Source organism: Furipterus horrens, unplaced genomic scaffold (genome assembly GCF_987537825.1).
Source record: "Furipterus horrens unplaced genomic scaffold, mFurHor1.1.pri manual_scaffold_10, whole genome shotgun sequence".
Classification (NCBI taxonomy): domain Eukaryota; kingdom Metazoa; phylum Chordata; class Mammalia; order Chiroptera; family Furipteridae; genus Furipterus; species Furipterus horrens.
In genome coordinates this window covers 31,796,076-31,816,603 of record NW_028327180.1, presented here as the reverse complement: position 1 = coordinate 31,816,603, position 20,528 = coordinate 31,796,076, and the positions used below count along the sequence as shown (strand labels likewise).

The window sequence follows — 20,528 nt, the reverse complement described above, 5'->3', positions numbered from 1 at the left end:
TGAATCAAGTTATCTAGGTGCAGTATACCTATAACTTTCACATACTCCTTGTTCACTACAAGACTGCGATTACTTTTTTAGAATGCATGTATGCCAAAAATACTAGAAATGGCAAGATCCTGTAGATAAAACCTGAGTTAAAAGTGGACTAACAAAAGAATATCAAGTTTCTGGTTTCCAGGAGATGTCTCAGTCCTGAGTGCAAGCCTCCTTAGGTTAGATCTGGAAGGACAGACACCTCCCTGGGCAGTGGGTGAAAAGACTGTCTGCATGCCAGGCCCCAAGTATCAATTATGCTTTTAATGACTAAGGATGATTACCCAACGTTTTGACTCTCTGTGCAAAACAGAGACAAACTCAAGTCAAAAGCAAAAAAAATACATATTCTTTTTCTCATAACAACAAAGGAACACAAGGAACTGGCTTCACTCCCCAAGTCTTCTGAAATGTGGGATAATTCTCTTTTTCTTTGTTGTGCCATCATGAGCTTTTTCAATGTCCAAACGAAACATCTGTGTGTTTTTCTGTCTTCAGAATTTGCTGCATTTTTCTACAAGAGTTCTCCTTTTCATTCCTCTGCAGTTGCGTGGGCTGTGGCCTGGGCTTAATGGTGAGCCCTCTCTGAATCGCCACCCCTGCCTCTGCAGGAGGCTTTTCTGAGCAACATGGGGAATGGCTGCAGTCAGGTCACCCTGGCCTTTGGCACATTCAGATGCTAGTTTTGGTAAGAAGGATACAGATGCATTGGTTCCTAATTCTCCTCTATGCTTCTCTGGCCTCTGGTGTAGAGAGGGAGAAAAGAGACTCCCTGAGCCTCTTCAACAGCCCCTCTGATATGCAGGGTCAATGCTGGACTGTGAAGCAGGCAGGGACCATAACACCAGCTCAGTCTGCCCTGATGAAGCACAAGGAAGAGCAGTTATTTGCTAGGACACCGAACAAAAACCTTTCACTTCTCTTTATAGCAGCAACTCGACGACGACGAGTGGTTTCCAATCAGTGGCCTTATTCTCACAGGTGGCCAATGGTGAGTGGACTCCTCCTTAAAAGATTGCCAACTGTGACCCTGCTTCAATGCTGGAAACTTGGTGCACTTGACATTTGCAAAACAACATCAACCTTCTCCTTAGGTGAGTGTTATTTATTCCCATCTGGAAGTCCTACTACAGGTATATGTTCCATGGCAAGAGTAATGTGTTTATGAGCATGTACATAATAAATTATTGGAAATAGCTGTGTTTTTAATACTCCTTTAATATATAAAATTTGACTTCTGTCAGCCATGGGCTCTGTAAAATATTTAAAAGCTTGCTTACATGGTGGTCTGCCAAAGCCTTTGATAATGATCTATTGGTCTCACTATGAAACTAAGGACCCAGGATTGTGGGAGGTTCCCAGGATTGTGGGAACTGGGACCATGTAAGATGGCACCTCATTCATTTGTGGAGAGGCAGGTGTGAGACTTTCCCATGTTTCTCACAAGGTCAATAACCCAAGACTATTACATAAGAATAATAGGAAACCACAATAGGACATTTCAATCTATAACTTTAGGGTTAAAGACACAGATGTTTAGCACTTACTTTATCAAGGGGCTCCCTCTGGCCAAGCAACTTGCTTGTTAATACCCTGTGGGTTTATTTTTTTTTTTTGTTGTTGTTGTTGTTTTGTGGGGAGAGCATGTATTTTGAACTAGTTTTCTCACTTGGAGAGCAGAAATTATAACTGGCTTGCCCATGTACAACAGGTGTCACTTCTATCAACCTGCCCCCACACCAAAGCTCTCTCTTATCCTGGTTGGGAGGCTCCCTTCTGTGAGGTCCTTTAGACCTGACCCCTTACACCTCCAGGGAATGACCTGATTGCAAAATGCATGACAGAATGAAGCACTACACACACTTGGATGATACCCTCTTGAATGAGCAAGTCTATGAAAGTGCCACTTGAGGTAACAGATTTATTAATGATGCTATAAGTCAATCCTTACATATACAAAGTTATCGAGAAAGTTTGCCTTGATTCTCTACAGTAAAGAAAACTAAATGGAAAAAACAGAGAGGTGTTTTCCTGCCATGTGAAAAAATTCAAGCATTCAATATTCCATACTCAGATCATTGCAATAACCTTCCGGTAGTCTCTTGACCTTGCTTCTAATCCCTGTCCTGTCCTTCCTCATTACTACAGGAAAGTTTCTTCGGCATTCCAGGCCCTCCAGAGACCAGTCCTAACCCCTCTACAGCTTTTTTAGGTAAACATTCTCTTCAACCAAATTTGTCCGTTGTAGGTTTGCAAATGTGTCATTACATTCCTGTCTCCACACCTGCCTGCATAAGTAGAAGCTCCCTCCTCTTGGCCTGTGTTCTCTTTTCCCTTCAAAGTTCAGCTGTTTTCATGACTGCTCAGCCTCCAGGGCTCCCTTCTTATTTATAGGGGAATGGTTGCAATATTTAGTGTAGCATTTGTCATGCACTACCATGTATCAATTGAGAGAAAATCCTCTATGGGTCTCTCATATTTCTGCACACCTTGCAAGCAGAAATATTGACTATTTTTATTCTTAATATTTATATAGTGAATAACCCTGAAATACAGTTGACCCTTGAATAACACAAGGGTTAGTGACACTGACACCCTGCACAGTCAAAAATCTATGTATGACTTTTGATTCCCTGAATACTTAATTACTAATTAGCCTACTGTCGACGGGAAAATGTACCGATAATATAAATAGTCAATTACCACACATTTTATATGTTATATGTATTATATACTGTATTCTTATAATGAAGAAAGCTATAGAAAAAATTGCTATTAAGAAGGAGAAAATAGAGGACTTCCGGCCAAGATGGAGGCTTAGACTGACACGCTCTGTCTCCCTCCACAACTAAGTAGGAATACAACTACCTCAAAACCAAAAATAACCAGAAATTCCAGAAAATAAAACTACATGGAAGCCCAACATATGAAGTTATAAACCAGCGGTGCTCATCTGGACGGGTAGGAGGGGCAAAATCGGAATCGGGACAGAAAGGTCAGGCTGTGTTGTTCGCAGTAGCAGCGGGGATAGCGGCGGGACTTTGAGAAATGCCAGAGGAGCAATGCCAGCAGCAGTCGAGACCCGGTAGCTCGCGATTCAAACGCTGGGGAAGGCAGACCCCCCATTGCCTTGGACTGTGAGGCCCAGAGGGCATCGGGAAGGAGGCTCCGGGTCTCTCAGCAGACAGTAATGGCAGGAATCCAGCTTGGACCCCTACCCCCACACAAAGTGCCACAGAGTGGTGAAAAAGGTTGCAGGTCGCTGGGTAGTGACAAGTGCACAGGGCTCCACCCCCTACAGCCCCCCCAGGAAGCAAAGCTAAACACAAAACTGTCAGGATGAAGCAGACCATGATTGAAATCCCAATGACGTAGCTCACCAGGCAGCAGATGAGGGACCTAACCGATGAGCAAATAGGAAATCTTTCTGAGGCTCAGTTCAGAGCTATAGTCATACGGTGGCTTACAGAATTAACAAAAGATTTGGAACAAGATGGGGAAGGAATGAAAGCTAGTCATACTGAAATGAATGAAAACACATACGAGACAAGTGGTAAGAAAATGAAAACCAGAGATCAAATTAACAAATTGGAACATAGGGAAGGAACAAAGAGTCAACCAGTGCAGAAAGAGGAAACAAAAAGTAAGGAATGTGAGGAGAGGCTCAGAAACCTCTGGGACAACTGTAAGTGAATACACATTCGAATTATAGGACTGCCACAAGGTGAAAAAGAAGAACTAGAAATAGAAAAATTACGTGAAAAAATAATGAAGCAGAACTTCCTGAACCTGGGGAAGGAAATAGACTTACAGGTCCAGGAAGCACAGAGAGTTACAGAAAAACTGGACCCAGGGAGAACCACTCCAAGACATATTATAGTCAAATTGTCAGAAGTTAAAGATAAAGAGAGAATCTTAAAAGCAGCGAGAGAAGAAAAGAATTATGTACAAAGTGGTCCCAATTAGACTATGAGCTGATTTCTCAAAGGAGACCCTGCAGGCAAGAAGGGACTGGCAAGAAATATTCAAAGTCATGAAAATCAAAAACCTACAGCAACAAATTATCCAGTGAAACTGTCATTCAGAATAGAAGGGCAGAGAAAGTGCTTCCAGGACAATGTAAAACTGAAGGAATTCATCAGATCCAAACCACTATTATATGAGATGTTAAAGGGACTGGTTTAGAAGAAGGAGGATCAAAATTATGAACATTAAAATGAAAACTGCATCACAACAACAAACAACAGAAGCTAGGGAATCGAAACAAAGGCCAACTAAGTAGGCAACGAGAGTGGAAAAAGAACTATAGGTATAGGGAACATATTGGGGGGAGGTCAGCAGGGAGGGGGAAGGGGGAAAGGGAGGGAGATGGTACAGGAATTAAGAAGCATGGTAGGAGGGAGTGGAGTAGACAGGAAGAGGTTGAGAAGAACTACATGCACAACCAATGGACATGGACTAAAAGCGGGGGACAACTGGAGGGAGCGGGGCCACTGGGTGAAGGGGAGCAGAGGGAAAAGAAATTGGGACAACTCTAACAGTATAATCAATAAAACATATTTTTTAAAAAAGAAAACATGAAATTATATAGTAATAATAGTTCTAATATGCTGGTGCTGAGAATTTGTGTAAATAGGTTAAAGCCACCAGTAAAGATTCTCAAATTGAATTTAAAAAAAAAAGGAGAAAATACATTTATAGTACTGTATGCATTTATTGATACAGTAAGTTTACATCATCCATTTATCAGATGAATTATTTGTCAGTACCTACATCAGTATCTTATATAATACAAAGCAGCATAGATGTTATATGTATTACTAACACTAAATATCAAAAAAGAAAAGATAATGTGAAAAGAAAGTAATTTATTTACAGATATAACAATTCATGCATTGATAATGAAAAAACAGCATTATGACTGCTTTATAGTAGTCTAATGTAATTGATAAAATTACTTCACAGGAGTAAGGAAGCCTCCAAAAATTTTTCCAGTATATTTATTGAAAAACTCCATGTATAAGTGGACCCATAGAATTCAAACCTGTGTTGTTCAAGGGTCAACTGTTCTGTGACAGAGTGATACTTGGTAAGCTCTCTGGACTGAACTAATTTGTGGACCTGCTCACTCTGGCAGATGAGTCTCAGTTTAGATCCCAGCTTTGCTCAGTTTTCTCATCTATAAAGTGGGAATAACAAAATACCCTTCATACTAACTCTTGCTTATTATCAATCCCATTCCTCTTAGTTCCTCTGAAAAATTGAATAAATAGAAGATCAGAGATTGTTACTCTATGACTGGAGTCTTGGGGAATCTGTGCCTCACTTCTAGCATTTTTTGAGACACAAGAAGAGCTTAAAGCTAATTCAGAGTTGTTTCTTAGAGAAACAACTTCAAAAATTCTGTCAGATGGTACTATTTTGTTGGATTGTCTCAAAATCAAATAGAAGCAAAATTGTGAAATAGGCAAAGTATGCTTATAGTTCCTTCCCTTTCCTAATTTCAGGCTCCTTCTCTCTCCTTATAAGATGTCCTTTCTTGGACATCAATATCCCTTTGCTGGTCATGGATGCTCTGGGTGAAGCCTTTCCCTTCTGAGAAAGCCCCATGACCAGCGCTGAGACTGAGCTCTCATTGTTTTCTCTCTCAACTATCCTCATCAAAACTTCCTTAGCCATGGTTGGTGTGGCTCAGTTGGTTGGAGCGGCTCAGTTGGTTGGAGCATTGTCCCATAGACCAAAAGGTCATGGATTTGATTGCCAGTCAGGGCACATGCCTGGGTTGTGGGTTTGATCCCCAGTCGAAGTGCATACAAGACGGCAACCAGGCAATGTTTCTCACATCAATGTTTCTCTTTCTCTCACCTCTCTACCTTCCCCTCTCCCTAAAAGCAATGAAAAAACTTTCCCCAGGTGAGGATAAAAACAACAACATTCCTAATGCATGAAGCTACACTCAGTTCAGACTCTTCACAAAGATCTGATGATTCACTCAGAGCTTAAATAGCTAGTTACATTTTTGGGTTACCCTATCCAAGACAATTTGTAGTTCCTCACATGGGAGATTTTAAGGCTAAGGCACTATCAAGATGCTCTTTTACTATCCTTTATTCAGTTTTCTTGTCTAATTGCTACCCAAAGTAGGTTGTCTGAGCAGCCAGTGTATAAGATTTTCTGAGATGCTTGTAAACACTCATTAGGTTTTGGAGATGACACTTTGGTAAATTCTAGCCTTAAAAAATTTTTTTGAGTATAAGCTGGTATGGAAACATACCTTTATATTTACAAACTGTATAAACTATATATATAAGTGTCCACCTAGTCCACCTACAGGGCTAACTTTGGCATGGGAGACAGTAAGCAGATTAAGTAGGAGGTATAATCATCACAAGACCCCAGAGGAAGGACATTCAAGCAATGGAGACATATGTGGAATGCTAGAGCCAAGAGGCTGTGATCAGAGCAGCTGGGTCTGCTGTGGGCAGAGACACAATGACTTTTTGACAAGGGAAGTTATGTGCTGGGAAGCCAACAGGCACAAACCAAAAAAAGGTTCTCCACGTACACTCTGCAGAAAGGCCTTATCATCTGTCACACTGGAGTATTTTCAGCTACACTTGCCTACAGGGATAACCACAGTGTCAACAGTATCCTCCTTGACTACAAAGGACAACAGTGACAAATCTCAGGGCCCTTTAAATTTGAAGATAGCATTGTTAATGACTGAATGCCAGATATTCTATTGTCAACAGAGCTTCTCGAGTTATTTATGCTACAATGACTTGTATTAGATCACCCCCCTCTTTTAGATGCTTCCCTGTGGCATGTCATAATGAAAGTGAGACTCTTGTCAGCAGGAACTTGTTCTACATTGCCTGAACAACCACTGAAACTGGAGTTCCCAAACATAAGCTTGAGACCTCTCACTCTGTTAACCTCTCCACTTTAGCTTGTCTCCCTGATTCCCCTGGGAACTTATCAGTGGCACAAAATAATATCTTTCTTTATTCTGGAAACTTTGAAAACCTTCCAAAGAATAAATCACTCTAAGATAGTGGTTTTCAACTGGTGCGCCACAGCACACTGGTGTGCTGTAAGAATTTTTAAAACATGCAATACCTGCCTTGACTGGCATGGCTCAATGGGTTGGGCATCATCCGACAGACTAAAAGGTCACCAGTCTGATTCCTGGTCAGGGCACATGACTGAGTTGTGGGCCAGGTCCCAAATTAGGGGCATATGAGAGGCAACCAATCAACGTTTCTCTTACGCATCAATGCTTCTCCCCAGGTCCCAAATTAGGGGCACATGAGAGGCAACCAATCAACGTTTCTCTTATGCATCAATGCTTCTCCCCCTCTCTTTCTCCCTCTCTTCCCCTCTCTCTAAAAATAAATAAATAAAACCTTTTAAAAAACAAATAAAAAAATAAAACATGCAATACCTGACTATTTAGTCAGGGGCACTGACTCTTTTTCCTTAGATTCTCAAGTAAAAAGTGACAATAGGCAGCCCCATCCCGAGGCAGGCGAGCGGTGGCAACGTCCCCTCTCAGGAGACCACTAGGTCGCCTTTTCCCGCTGCTTCGCCATGGCGACCTACAGACAGAGCTGCGCTCAGTCAATGTGTATCCCTCCATCATGTGCTGACTTTGGCAAAGCTGCCAGAGATATTTTCAACAAAGGATTTGGTTTTGGGTTGGTGAAACTGGACGTGAAAACAAAGTCATGCAGTGGTGTGGAATTCTCAACATCTGGTTCATCTAATACAGACACTGGTAAAGTTACTGGGACCTTGGAGACCAAATATAAATGGTGTGAGTATGGTCTGACTTTCACAGAGAAATGGAACACTGATAACACTCTGGGAACAGAAATTGCAATTGAAAACCAGATTTGTCAAGGTTTGAAACTGACATTTGATACCACATTTTCACCAAACACAGGAAAGAAAAGTGGTAAAATCAAGTCTTCTTACAAGAGGGAGTGTATAAACTTTGGTTGCAATGTTGACTTTGATTTTGCTGGACCTGCAATCCATGGTTCTGCTGTCTTTGGTTATGAGGGCTGGCTTGCTGGATACCAGATGACCTTTGATAGTGCCAAATCAAAGCTGACAAGGAATAACTTTGCAGTGGGCTACAGGACTGGGGACTTCCAGCTACACACTAATGTCAACGATGGCACAGAATTTGGAGGCTCAATTTATCAGAAAGTATGTGAAGATCTTGACACTTCAGTAAACCTAGCTTGGACATCGGGTACCAACTGCACTCGCGTTGGCATTGCAGCTAAATATCAGTTGGATCCCACTGCTTCCACTTCTGCAAAAGTCAACAACTCTAGTTTAATTGGAGTGGGCTACACTCAGACTCTGAGGCCTGGTGTGAAGCTTACGCTGTCTGCTCTGGTAGATGGGAAGAGCATTAATGCTGGAGGCCACAAACTTGGGCTTGCCCTGGAGTTGGAGGCTTAATCGAGCTGAAAGAAACCTCTGGGAATGGATATCAGAAGATTTGGCCTTAGTATGTTTCCAGTGTGACCAGCAGCCTTTTTTCCTTCCAAGATGATCAAAACAAAGGATGAGCTAAACAAGAGCTGTGTTTTAAATATTTAGACAGTTACTTGTTAGCTGGTTTCTAGTTGAATTGGTTATCTAGTCACCAGTGCTGCGGTTGTGCAGTCACCTATACATTATTTAAATGTATTTAACTGTTGAATGAGCTACCCACCAATAATGAAATAGACCTTTATGAAAACTGTGCCATTGTGTGCATGTTTGTTTTTATGTTCCTTTTAACATTGAATATTGCCATTGAGTGCAATGGATCAGTGGATTTAAGATGAGGATAAAATTTTTTTGTTCAATAGCAGCCATTGGAATCACTTTTGGTATCCTAAAACACAACAAATTATGAATAAAACAAATTACATAAAAAAAATGACAATAGCCAACACAACAATACCATTCAGTGTGAATGAATCAAAATTATACCTTTTATTTTCAGATTGGCAAAAAATATATATATTTTTAGTGTGCTGCAGAATTTAAGTAATTAGTTTATGTGTGGCATGAGATGAAAAAGGTTGAAAATTGCTGCTCTATGAGACTTCTTAAATACCCAGCCCAAACCAGGCCTGCAAGGATTTTTGAAGAACCTGCACAAGGAGGTTATTGTATGTGTATACAAATAAATGACACAATTCAATGGTTTAATACTATCTGCCAAGTTAAACTACTGCAGAGCAGCTGTGCACAACTGGAGATCCATAAATCAGCAGCAGCATACTTTCATCCAATTAAGAGAGTTAAATAAGAAAAAATCCACAAATTAAGATGTGTCCAGGACATGGATGACATCATCATTCCTCTCTGAATGCAAAAATAAATAAAAATAAAAATAAGTTCATTTTGCTGATGTGAAGACTGGGGTTTCTTTTCTAGGGGGACAAGTTTTCCAGCAGATTAAATCTGGCATTAAACTTTGTTCTTAGGAGGGTCATTTCAGGCTCATTGGTTTGTCTTTCTATAAATAGTAGGGCAAAATAGAAGAGATGACTCAACCTGAAAAACAGTCATTCTTTAAAAGGAGTGGATGGGTAAGCCAGGATCCCAAGGCTTTCCTGGGAAAATCATAACCATATTTTAATTTTGGGCCCCTCTCTCTGTGCAATTATAGTTCCTCTGTTTTCTATCTTGTTCATTTGCAAGACAAAGACATACAGCAGAAGTCTTATGGCCAGGCCAGCAGATGCCTCCATCTAGCTTTGGTAGGCCTTGGGCTTACAGGTTTGGCTAGAAAAACAAGGTCAAATTAAAATAAAGAGAAGTTGCATTATTATAAAGTTAGGTCACTGTTGGGTAGATTGACCAACATCCCAGTTTTCTGGGTCTTAGAGGGTTCTTGGAATGCAGGAATTTTAGGACTAAAACCAGACAAGTCCTGGAAAAATGGGGACAAGTTGGTGGCCCTAGTTGAAGACCAAGTTTTAGGATACTTAAGAAACCTGAATTATCCATTAATCTAAAGAAGCTGATCACTCTTTGCTTCTCTTTGGCCTAATGATAAGTCAATATTAACAATTTAGGCCCCAACAAGCACTGTGTGCAGTGTCATAGATGCCTGATTAATACTTATTGAGCCTCTGCTTTGTGTTCAGCATTGTGTAATGTACAGAGTAGGGATAAAAAGGAAAATGCAATTAATTATTCACTTTCCTATAATTCATCTTTATAGATAACAGCCAAGCAAACCTCTGCTAGTTACGATAGGATCTTGCAATCTACAAATAGACCTTCTTTTATTTGGAGTCTGGGGTGCTTGTGTGGGTTCTGCCTCTGCAAATGGTCCCAAAGCCATCCTGAACAACTTGCAAGGTCACTACCAATGATCACAAAAAAACTATTAGCTTAAGCTGGCAGAGGAGGGAGGGAGAGAGAATGCTGTATCTCTATAAAGATAAAAAGTAATTTCTTTTGTGGCTGACTCCACAGTTAATTCTTCAATAAGCATCCCCCAAACCATCATTTGAATAAGCATATTAAAAGGCACTACTAGGAAGAAATAAACTCATTTGATTTTGGTAAGTTTTCTATTTAAAAATTTATTTTCTTAGACATATTAAATTCTTATATGTGATGAATAAAAAAAATTATGTTTTTTGATAGCTGCCAATATGTATAATACGTGATTGGAATTGAAGTTTCATTCTTCCTGATGATAAAAGGAAAATGTTTTCATAAACATAAATATTTTTAAATTAAAAAAATATTTTTATTGTAGAGAACTTAGAAAATCCATGAAAATAAAATAAAACTTGAATTAGCTAAGTTATTATTGTTATTTTATAAATTTCATCCTATTCCTTTTCTGTGCACATATATTTCTTCCATAATTGGAATCGCTGTATATTCATTTTAGTATTCTGCTTTTTACCCCTTGACATTTGTATTTCTGGTATTTTCTTGTGTCATTAAGTATTCTTCTAAATCAGTATTTGGTTTAAGACCCTGATAGAGTCTTAAAAATTATTGTGTACCCCAAAGAGGTTTTGTTTGTTAAATTTGTTGATAGTAACCATATTAGCAATTAAAATGGAGAAATTTTAAATACATATTTACTATTCATTTTATGTTAACAATGTCTTATAGATATTGTTTTTTATATTTTTAAATATATTTGAAATATATATTTGAATATATTTTCAAAAAATCAGGGAGAAGAGTGGCATTGTTTTAACACCTTTGTGTAATGTACAGTATAGAAATTTTCTTAGTCTGAATTATCAGAAGTCAACTATATTCTCCTCTCTTCTTTTGCAATCAATCTGTTATATGTTATTTTGGTTGAAATATATGAATAAAATCCATCCTCAAAGAGATATATAGTTGGAAAAGGGAGGAATATTATAATAGCCTTTTCAGATAATTGTAGCTATTCTGTCTTTGACACTACACTACAAGTGGACAAATGGCAGTTTCTTTAAGGTTACTTACAGTGTGATATCTGAAACCATATTAATGTACTTTGTTGTCCTGTTTCACTAAAATCCATTGGTCCATCTTATACTTCAAATGGATCTCTTACTTATGCATCATTTTATAACTAATTAATAACACCACTGATCTCATCAGAAGTATCTCTAAGCATTGAGAAGCTATCAATCTCACACTGGCAGAACAAATTTTCCAAAATTGAAATTTTTACTTGAAAGATCAAATTTTATCATTGGCAACATTCTTTGAAGTGACTGACATACTAGGTTCATTTTTGAGAAAATACCTGCCAAAATTCAATCTGAATAACCACAGTCTATTAGTTATTCTTTTAAGTACAATTGGCATTCTATGAAAAAAAGGGGCAAGATAATCTCACCACACAAATAAGGACATAAGTGCTTATCTACCAGACAACTGTTGGGCTTCAGTATGCAGCAAAAGCGCTTTATGTGTGTGTACAATCTTGTTTTACAGAATATTAAAACATGTATACTCGGGGCTGAGAGTTGATCAAAGTCATCATTCTTACTGATTCTTCAATAACATTTTTAATTGAAACACACTATTTGTTCCTGTCAGTGCATGACATTGATGGATACAGTGATTGCTAGTAGAGTTGAATGCCATGGCCTTTTTACATGCTAAGATACTAGTAGTTCTTCTACCCATCATTGCTTTAGCACCATTAGTGAAAATATCAACTCAGTAAAAAAGGCAAATAATGCCCTATTATTATTATGAAAATGGTTTTGACTTCATAGACCATTTGAAATATAATGTTTATAATGGCTACAGGTAATATTAAAAGAGAAAATAAACAGTAACATATTCAGGAGCATTCAGGAAGAACCATTACTTTTAATTCTGTATTATCAGAATTTTAAAAAATGATCCTGTATAACTTCTGGATATAAAATAAAAAATTAATAAATTGGCCTAGAAGTGTCTCCATCAAAAAAGTAGGGGGGCGGTGCTTGAATGATGTCTCCAAAATTGATCATGTGGATCCAAATCTCCTTGAAAGTCTCTTCAGTCTGGTGAAATGTCCTCTAAAAATCCTAATGGATTCTGTGACTTGCATGAGTGTTTTCTATACTTTCTGTAGTAAACACAGTGTAAAAATTATAAAGATGTAAGGTTAAGATTCATATAATACATATTTTCAAAGTATTTTATATTTTCATAGTATGTGAATTCTCCCCTAAAATGTCTCAACCTAGACAGAATGCTGGTCTGAGTAGACCACTGTTTTATTCTTCTTCTTTGTGGTTTGGGGTTCACTCTTGAAAGGCAGGTGAGCAGCATGTTGAAGGTCTGGTCTAGCATTTTCCACCCATAGACATTAGTATTACAGGCCCTGTAAAGGAGATTCCTCTAGGTTTCCTTATGTCTTCTTTAGCCTTAATCATTACATAATACCGGAGTTGATTCTGAAATACAAAGGTGGCATTTTATCACTGTTGTCTAACTTTGTTGGAACAAGTCCTGTATCATCTCCCTCCTGTTCTGTGGTACTTCTCTTCTCTCTCTCTCTTTCTTTCTTTTTTTCTTTCTTCCTTCCTTCCTTCCTTCCTTCCTTCCTTCCTTCCTTCCTTCCTTCCTTCCTTCTTCTTTCTTTCTTTCTTTCTTTCTTTCTTTCTTTCTTTCTTTCTTTCTTTCTTCTTTTGTTCTTTCTTTATAAATTAGTTTATTTATTGAAATTATTGGGGTGACATTGGTTCACAAAACCATACAGGTTTCAAGTGTACAACTCAACAAAACATCATCTGCACACTGCATTGCGTGCCCACCACCCAAAGCAAAGTCTCTTTTTGTCCCCATTTATCCCCCTTTGCCCATGTTTTTAAAAAAATCTCTTCACTGTTTTATTCTCACCTGTTATTCATCCATTAGAATATCTTATAAGGGGCCTGAAAGCATGCATGTTAAGAGGTAAAAGTAGAAGCCTCCCTCCACTCGAGAGAATTTACATTGAAAAAGATTACAAAAATCCTCGCACTAAACTAGAAAGAAATCTGTGACTACTTCTCATTATCCTCAGAATCAGCACTTCTAGGTACTTTTCTAACCTGATACATCCAATGAGCACTATTATGCACCAAGCATCGTGTTAAAAGATAAATATTAAAAGGATATAAGAACATGAAGAAATAGTTTTCAAATTCCTATCCCATCTGTCCTACAGCACTCCTCAGTTTGAAGTTTCAGTGATGACTTCCAATCTGTCATGAGTTTCATGAGGTGAAAACTAGATGGGAAGCAGTCATAGCAGTTTGAAAAGTGGTCATGGATTGATCTGCCCCAGCAGTGACTCTCAAACATAAGCAGGAAGCCCTGAGAAACGCATCTGAGAAATGGTTGCCTCTAGGAGACTGCACAAAACAGGTTGAGAGTCACAACAGAAATAAGGCAAGGTGGCAGGGATCCCAGCAGGGTTAAATACTGAATTTCAAAGCTGACATGACTCAAAGGCTTGAGGAATTAAGTTCATTTTATAGATTCAGGCAGGCAAGGGCCCAGAGTCTAGCTCTCAGGATTCTTCCCTATAATGTTATTGAAGCCTTCTTATTCAATTCAGCAAGTATTTCTTGAATGATTATTGTGTGCCAGAAACTGTATATATCACTTAGGTTTTCCTTCTTCTCCTAGATGATTGACTTTTTGAGGATAGGACATATTGTATTTATCTTTTTAAACTTCTCCACATCTAGCCCAGTGGTCTGCACACAATTAATACACACAAAAAAAAATTTGTGAAATGAATAAATATGTGAATAAGTAAATAAATGTTTCTGATACAGTCATCTTTTATATTTCCTTAAAAATGAGGATAGTCCTAGGCCCAAAATCAGCAAAAAATGAGAGGCCCACAAGTGTTCCCTGTTCACAGTTAGAATAAGCCTGAAGGGGCTGGGATTACAGAGAGATTCTTGCACCAGGAAGTGTTAATGTGATAATATTTAACACATAGCCTCTAAACATTTCACAGCTGAGAATAAAGTAGGATTGCATGGATTAGAGTAGTGAAGGAGGCACTGCTAGGGAGAAAGATAAAGTAAATGTTTGAGACTTAATCTCATCTTAATTAAAATAGTAACACAATAAAATTTGCTGTGTAAGAAGATATTTTTTAATCTACTTTATATGGTATCATGAATGTTTAGGTAGTAAACCATTTATTTCTAACTTTCATACATCCCTAAAGATGGAGCTAAACTATCACCTCCTCTAGGAAATAGCCTTTGATGGTCTTTCTGACTTTCTGTGTCCTCATCTGGGTTAGAAACCTAAGCTGAGTTGAAGAGTGTCTTCTCAAAATTCCTGTCCATGCGGAACCTGTGAAGGTGACCTTATTTGGAAATGTCTTTCAGACACAATCAAGTTAACCTGATATTATACTGGATTAGGGTGGGTCTTCAATCGAATATGACTGGCGTCCTAATAAGGAGAAAAAAAATTGAGCCTGGATCAGGGGAGAAGGCCATGTGAAGATGGAGGTAGAGATTTGGGTGATGCATCTAGAGGCCAAAGGATGATTAAGTATTGTCAGCAAACACTGAAAGCTAGAAGAAGCAACAAGGGATTCTACTGGATAATCTTCGGAGGGAATATGGCTGTGCCCACACCTTGATTTTGGACTTCTAATATAAATTTCTGTTGTTTTAAGCCACCCAGTTTGTGGTAATTTGTTACAGTAGCCCTAGGAACCTGATACAGAGTCCTTTTCCTTTTATATTTATTTCACATATAACCCTGCCACATCATTTTGGATGTCTTTTCATGTATATGTCTCCCCTTCCAGATTATGACTTCTCAGAGGTAAAAGCATGTATTACTCATTTCTGTGTCCTTACTACCTAACACAATATCTAGAAAAATAAATGTGACTATAGGAAACTAATTGGGACATGACTGACAATTCTAAATGTTGACCAAAATCCAAATTTCCCATGCCTGCCAAAATTCCAGACTCCCACTATCCCATGTCAAAGTGATGTCCATTCCTTTATAGTCTCACCCTACTCTGCCACTTATTCCAGAGTGAAAAGTAGGAGAGAAGTAACAAAATCTGGGAAATCAAATTTATTACCACTTAATAAAAGCCTTTAGTAGATTTTAAAAATTTCTAATCTACACAGAACTTAGTAATGGACAAAAGCTAGAAATGGACTTCTCTACAATAAACATTCTGAAAAACATTGGCCCAAGCCATAGAGTGTTAACAAACAAACAAACGAAAAAAACCCTGTAGGGTTTACCAGTTATTAGTCAGCAAAAATATGGAGAAAGTAAGAAGTTTGCTTAGGCACTTCCTGCCAAAGGCTCTGGCAGGAGCATCTGATTGGTTGGGTGAGGGCCACATGCCCATGCTCTTTCTGCCAGGGAAAAGTGACAAGAATTATCTATCCACCCTTAGCTATAATGGCAGATATAGATCTGTCTCCACATATCTTCCCCACATAATAAGGCTTTTATATGCTGGAGTACTTTCTGTATTATATATGTGTGTATGTCCAAAAAATCTTTAACACACACAAAAAGTTTATTCGTTGATCATGTAAATGGGCATTCCTGACCAGAGGGAAGTGTTCTTTAAGCCATAATTTTGGGGATCCAGTTTCCTTCTATTTTATGACCTCGCTATTTTCAGAATATGGTTTCTAAAGGCCCTGCACATCTTTGCATTTTACCTGGCAGAAGAAGAAAGGAAGAGCATGGAGAAGCAATCATGGGATGCTCTTGGAGGAACAGGCCCAGAAGTGTCCACATCACTCTGAACACATTCCATTGGCTCAGCACTCAATCCCATGTCCACATCTAATAGCATCGGGGGTCTAAGAAACCATGTGTGTGCCCAGGAAGAAGAGGAATCTGGTTTGACGATTATTGTCCACTACAACTTCTCAAAAATTTTAAGAAGTCTTAAACTGAAAGAAGCAAAATGTCATGATCAAGTCTTGCAAGAGTTAGGTAAATCTATTAAGTCCCAAAAGCAATGATTAAAAGAAAAAATGGATAAAAATAAAAGATTCATTGAAAAAACAGGATCTACATAAACCGAGTCTGTGGATATTTAGAGTCTGTCAATCAAACATCTGGATGTTTATTTAACTTTTCTTCTAGATGTTTTATTATTAAAAAGCTTGTAATTACTATGTTAACCATTGATTAATCAACTCATTTCTCAGATTGCATTATATTATTTTAAAAAACCTCCTTATCACCTCCAAAGTTTAAATTTAACATAATGTAAAGATAACATACAACAGCTATGTTAACATGGAATTTAGTTGTAAACTGCAGATTTCCTTACAAAAAGCTTAATTGTCAACCTCTGGTTACCTATTTTTGCCCCGAGAACAGCTAGGTCTACACAACCACAATTTTGATCAAACCAATTGAACTTTCAGATAACATCCATTCCAAATCCCCACAAAGTCTTGTTACTTGGAAGAATGCGGTATGGAGGCCTTATGGATCAATTCAAGAAAAGTTAAGTTCAGCACAATATTTGGAACTGTTCTTTTTTTACATATGTTGGTGCAGCCTGTGGTTTTTTATTGGGGGGGGGGGGTTGTTGTTTAATCATCTGTGTTTCACATTGTCTTTTCCTGCAATTAAGATTGTGGTAGCCAGGCAGGAAGTATGTCTAAGTCATTCATCTTTAATATGTAAAAGGACAGATTGTCATCAACCTACTTAAAAGATATCAGATCCTAATTCAAACAAGATAAGTTTTTGGTAATTCCTAGCTTCTGACATAGCTTTTCTTTTCAGCTAATATATGACCCAACAAATTACCATTCTAATTGGGTATTATTCAGTCAATTCAAAAACAGAGTTGATAAAGAAAGCAAATGAGTTAATAAAGCCCTTTTGTTTTTCTTAACAAGTTTCTCACAATCTAAAATTTAAATTACAGGCCATTATTACAAACTTTTCCCTTATTTGATGACATCTGTGGCTAAATGTTTAGGCCTTTTGGGAGGTTTAAGTTATTGCATTAAATATTGCCAAAGTAAGTTGGTATATGTTTTATTAAATGTACTATTGAGCAAATGAGCTTTAAAACCTATTTGACATAGTGTGTGTGTGCTGTTTTGTTCTGGGTGTCTTACACAGTAAATTGTTCTAAGATGACTCAACAACAGGACTGCATGCTCTGGGAAGCTGGGGTAATGTCTGCTTTTCTAAAGTAAGCTGGCAGAGAGCATACAGTAGAAAGGAGATGATGAGAGCAGGAGCCGATGGTAACATAAAGACAGCCTGCCTTTTATGTCTTTCTGGACTCCATAGAGAGGAACCCCAACCTCATTACTGAGCAATGACTGTTTCCGGTTAATTTGGGTGTGTGGGCAAAAAAGGGGGAGAGGGGAAAGCCAACAGCAGGCTCAGGCAGCTAACTAATCTATTATAGTCTTCAGAGATGCTTAAATGAGTGAAGCAATTAAAATCAACATGCCTGGGAAGCTGGGAAGAAGTAATTAATGGAAATCCAAGCATATAAGTAGTTGTAGTACATACATAAAGCCTATGAAGGCAGTGGTCCAGCCAGGCATTAAGGTGTCTATTTAGCCCTAGCATAATGGCCAGATGCTCATATAAACTGAAAAACACACAAACATGCCTATGCACAATTCATGTACAGCTGCATACACAGCTTCAAGTTTACCCATCACACATACACAAATAGTTAATGCATTTTTATGGGCAGTATATATGTTGATATAAAAAAAGGAACGCATAGAGAACAATTGTTTTGCTTCAGTGTGGAGGTGAACTTTGATGGAACTTAGAGCATTTATTACCATGATGAATGGCTCTCTGGGGAGTCATTTCCCTGCCCTCCCAGCTGGAGTATAGAGCTGCAGTGACATCGCTGGGTAAGAGAGGGGTGGAACAATAGGTTCTGTGAGTTGGAAAAGCTGAGGTTGCCCTCCTGACTGGGTGGTATGAGCATCAGTCCTGAGCAGCACATAATTCAGAGAAGCAATGGATTCCTGTGGAATGTGGAAATAACAAAGGGGGGAAAATGAGAGCAAATTATGAAAGTGCACTTGAATCACCCAATGTGTTGAGGATTTTTCGTGTCAACAGATTCTACTCTTGAAAAGCCACATGCCTGGTGAATTTCCTGATCAAATCCAGGACTCACTATTCCACATGAAGCAGCCCCATCACATTACTCAAACAGGATGCCATAGGGTGATTGGCTGATTGGATCAATCAGAAAACAAGTAGCTTTATCATCCCTTAAATTTTTAAAAATGTATATGTTTGTTTGAATTTTTAAAATTTTAATACAGTTAAACCAGTGTGTCTGGTTCATTTCAACCCCTTCACAGCAAAACTCAAGGGCAGGCATTGCCGCCTTTGCTTCTCTGCCTTTCCTTTGTCTGTGACGGCCAAGGGTAAAGACATCTGCTGCACCATACTTTACACTTCACATTACCCTTATTTTTCTCGATCTTAACAGATTTGGCATCCTTTCCCCTGACTGTGAGCAGAAAGTTCTTGATTTCCCCAATTTTGCAGATGTGATGCAGAAGGCGCACAGGGAGGGCACTTGCACAGCCCCGGAGGCACCCTCTCGCCTGTTTGAAAAAAAAATATATGGAGGCTCTCCTCTGCTCTGTATTTCATTTCAGACACAAAGCAAGAAAACTGACCCTGGCTAGAGCTAAACGAGACTCTTCCTTGCTGCTGATCTTGGCTATATTCTTTCATTTATTTCATTGCTCTTTTCTTGATAAGCTCCTGGCAGTGACTGTGGGTATATGTGGCTGTTTCTTTAAGTCAGATGCCTGGTCCCTCTATCTTAGAATCCCACGAAGGTAGCCACCTGGGAACAGCTCTACACATTGTGAAAGACCCACTTATGAATTAAATTCCAGCATCCTGGACAGAGATGGTGTCGCGGTGGGGAAAGAGAACCAGCAGCGCTGCCTGGCTCTGAGGACCGATGATTGGCTTTGACACTGGGTGGAGAGGATCAAAAGCCCTTCAAATGCCAGCCTCCTTCACTAACTCTTCTGTCTTTTTTCTCTTCCAGCCCCGTGTTTCCCAAATGCCTCCTGCCAGGAGAGAGACTGTCAACACCGTGGTGCTCCCAGCTCAGACCTTTCAGGGGAAAAAACAAAACACTGAATTCTGAATCTAAGTTCTAAAAAAAAAAAAAAAAAAAAAAATCGAAAAGTTTTATTTCTATATAATAATGGATCCTAAACCTGTTATTCATCAGAATCTCTTGATCACATGGGGTTTTCTAAAAATACCAGTTCCAGGGTCCCAACCCAGGCAAGTCTGACTCCCTGGTCCTGGGGTCAAACTCAGCAATTCATCATTTTAATGCTCCCCCAGATGATGCTAATGATCTGCCATATTTTGAGAACCAGAGGCTTAGTTTAGTTACTTTTTAAAGCCAAATATTTTAATATGCATCTTTGGAGATTCCACATTTTACTCCCAATTCCAATACTCTACCAAGTCACATTACCTCCTTCCACTGTCTCCAAGCAGCCACTGTGTGGTTCATTCATGTGGCTAATATAGCCCTGCAGGATACATTTGCTTCCGTTTTAATAAGTTTCTGAGTAACATAAGTCAGTGGATGTGGAAAAAATTTCCTAATTCTATTTTATAACACCCCACAATATCTCGTTATCTCAGGAGATGCTATAAAATTTCAAGCTGAAATTCTTCTGCATTCCCTTCAATTTCTAAATTTTGAAAAACTTGCTTTAGAATCAAGGAAAGAATTCAAGGCTTTTCCTCCTCTACCTCTTCTACTCACTCAACCGTCCTACCTCAATCACTAAAGCCTGTGGCAGGGTAGTTCTCATTGCCATTCTCTTTCCATCGAAGCCTCCTGAGGAAAATAGACACCAGGCTAGGTATTTTAACAAAGTGAATTTGATATGGAAAGTTGTTACAGATGTTGGAGGGCTTTAGAAGAAAAATAGAACACTAAGATAACAATAGATAGGTGGGAG

The 20,528-nt window shown here is 38.7% G+C and overlaps 1 long non-coding RNA gene and 1 pseudogene across 2 annotated transcripts in view; both read left to right on the top strand.

Annotated features, from left to right (window-relative positions):
- LOC149999434 (uncharacterized) overlaps positions 1-19,718 on the top strand; it is a 59,609-nt gene extending 39,891 nt beyond the window's left edge. For both annotated transcript variants that reach the window (XR_016513398.1, XR_016513397.1), the window contains exons 2-3: positions 1,018-1,130; positions 19,589-19,718. This is a non-coding gene — a long non-coding RNA (uncharacterized LOC149999434). The remainder of the gene's footprint in view (positions 1-1,017; positions 1,131-19,588) is intronic.
- On the top strand, positions 7,612-8,968 carry LOC149999435 (non-selective voltage-gated ion channel VDAC2 pseudogene; annotated as a pseudogene).
- Positions 19,719-20,528: the final 810 nt, after the last annotated feature.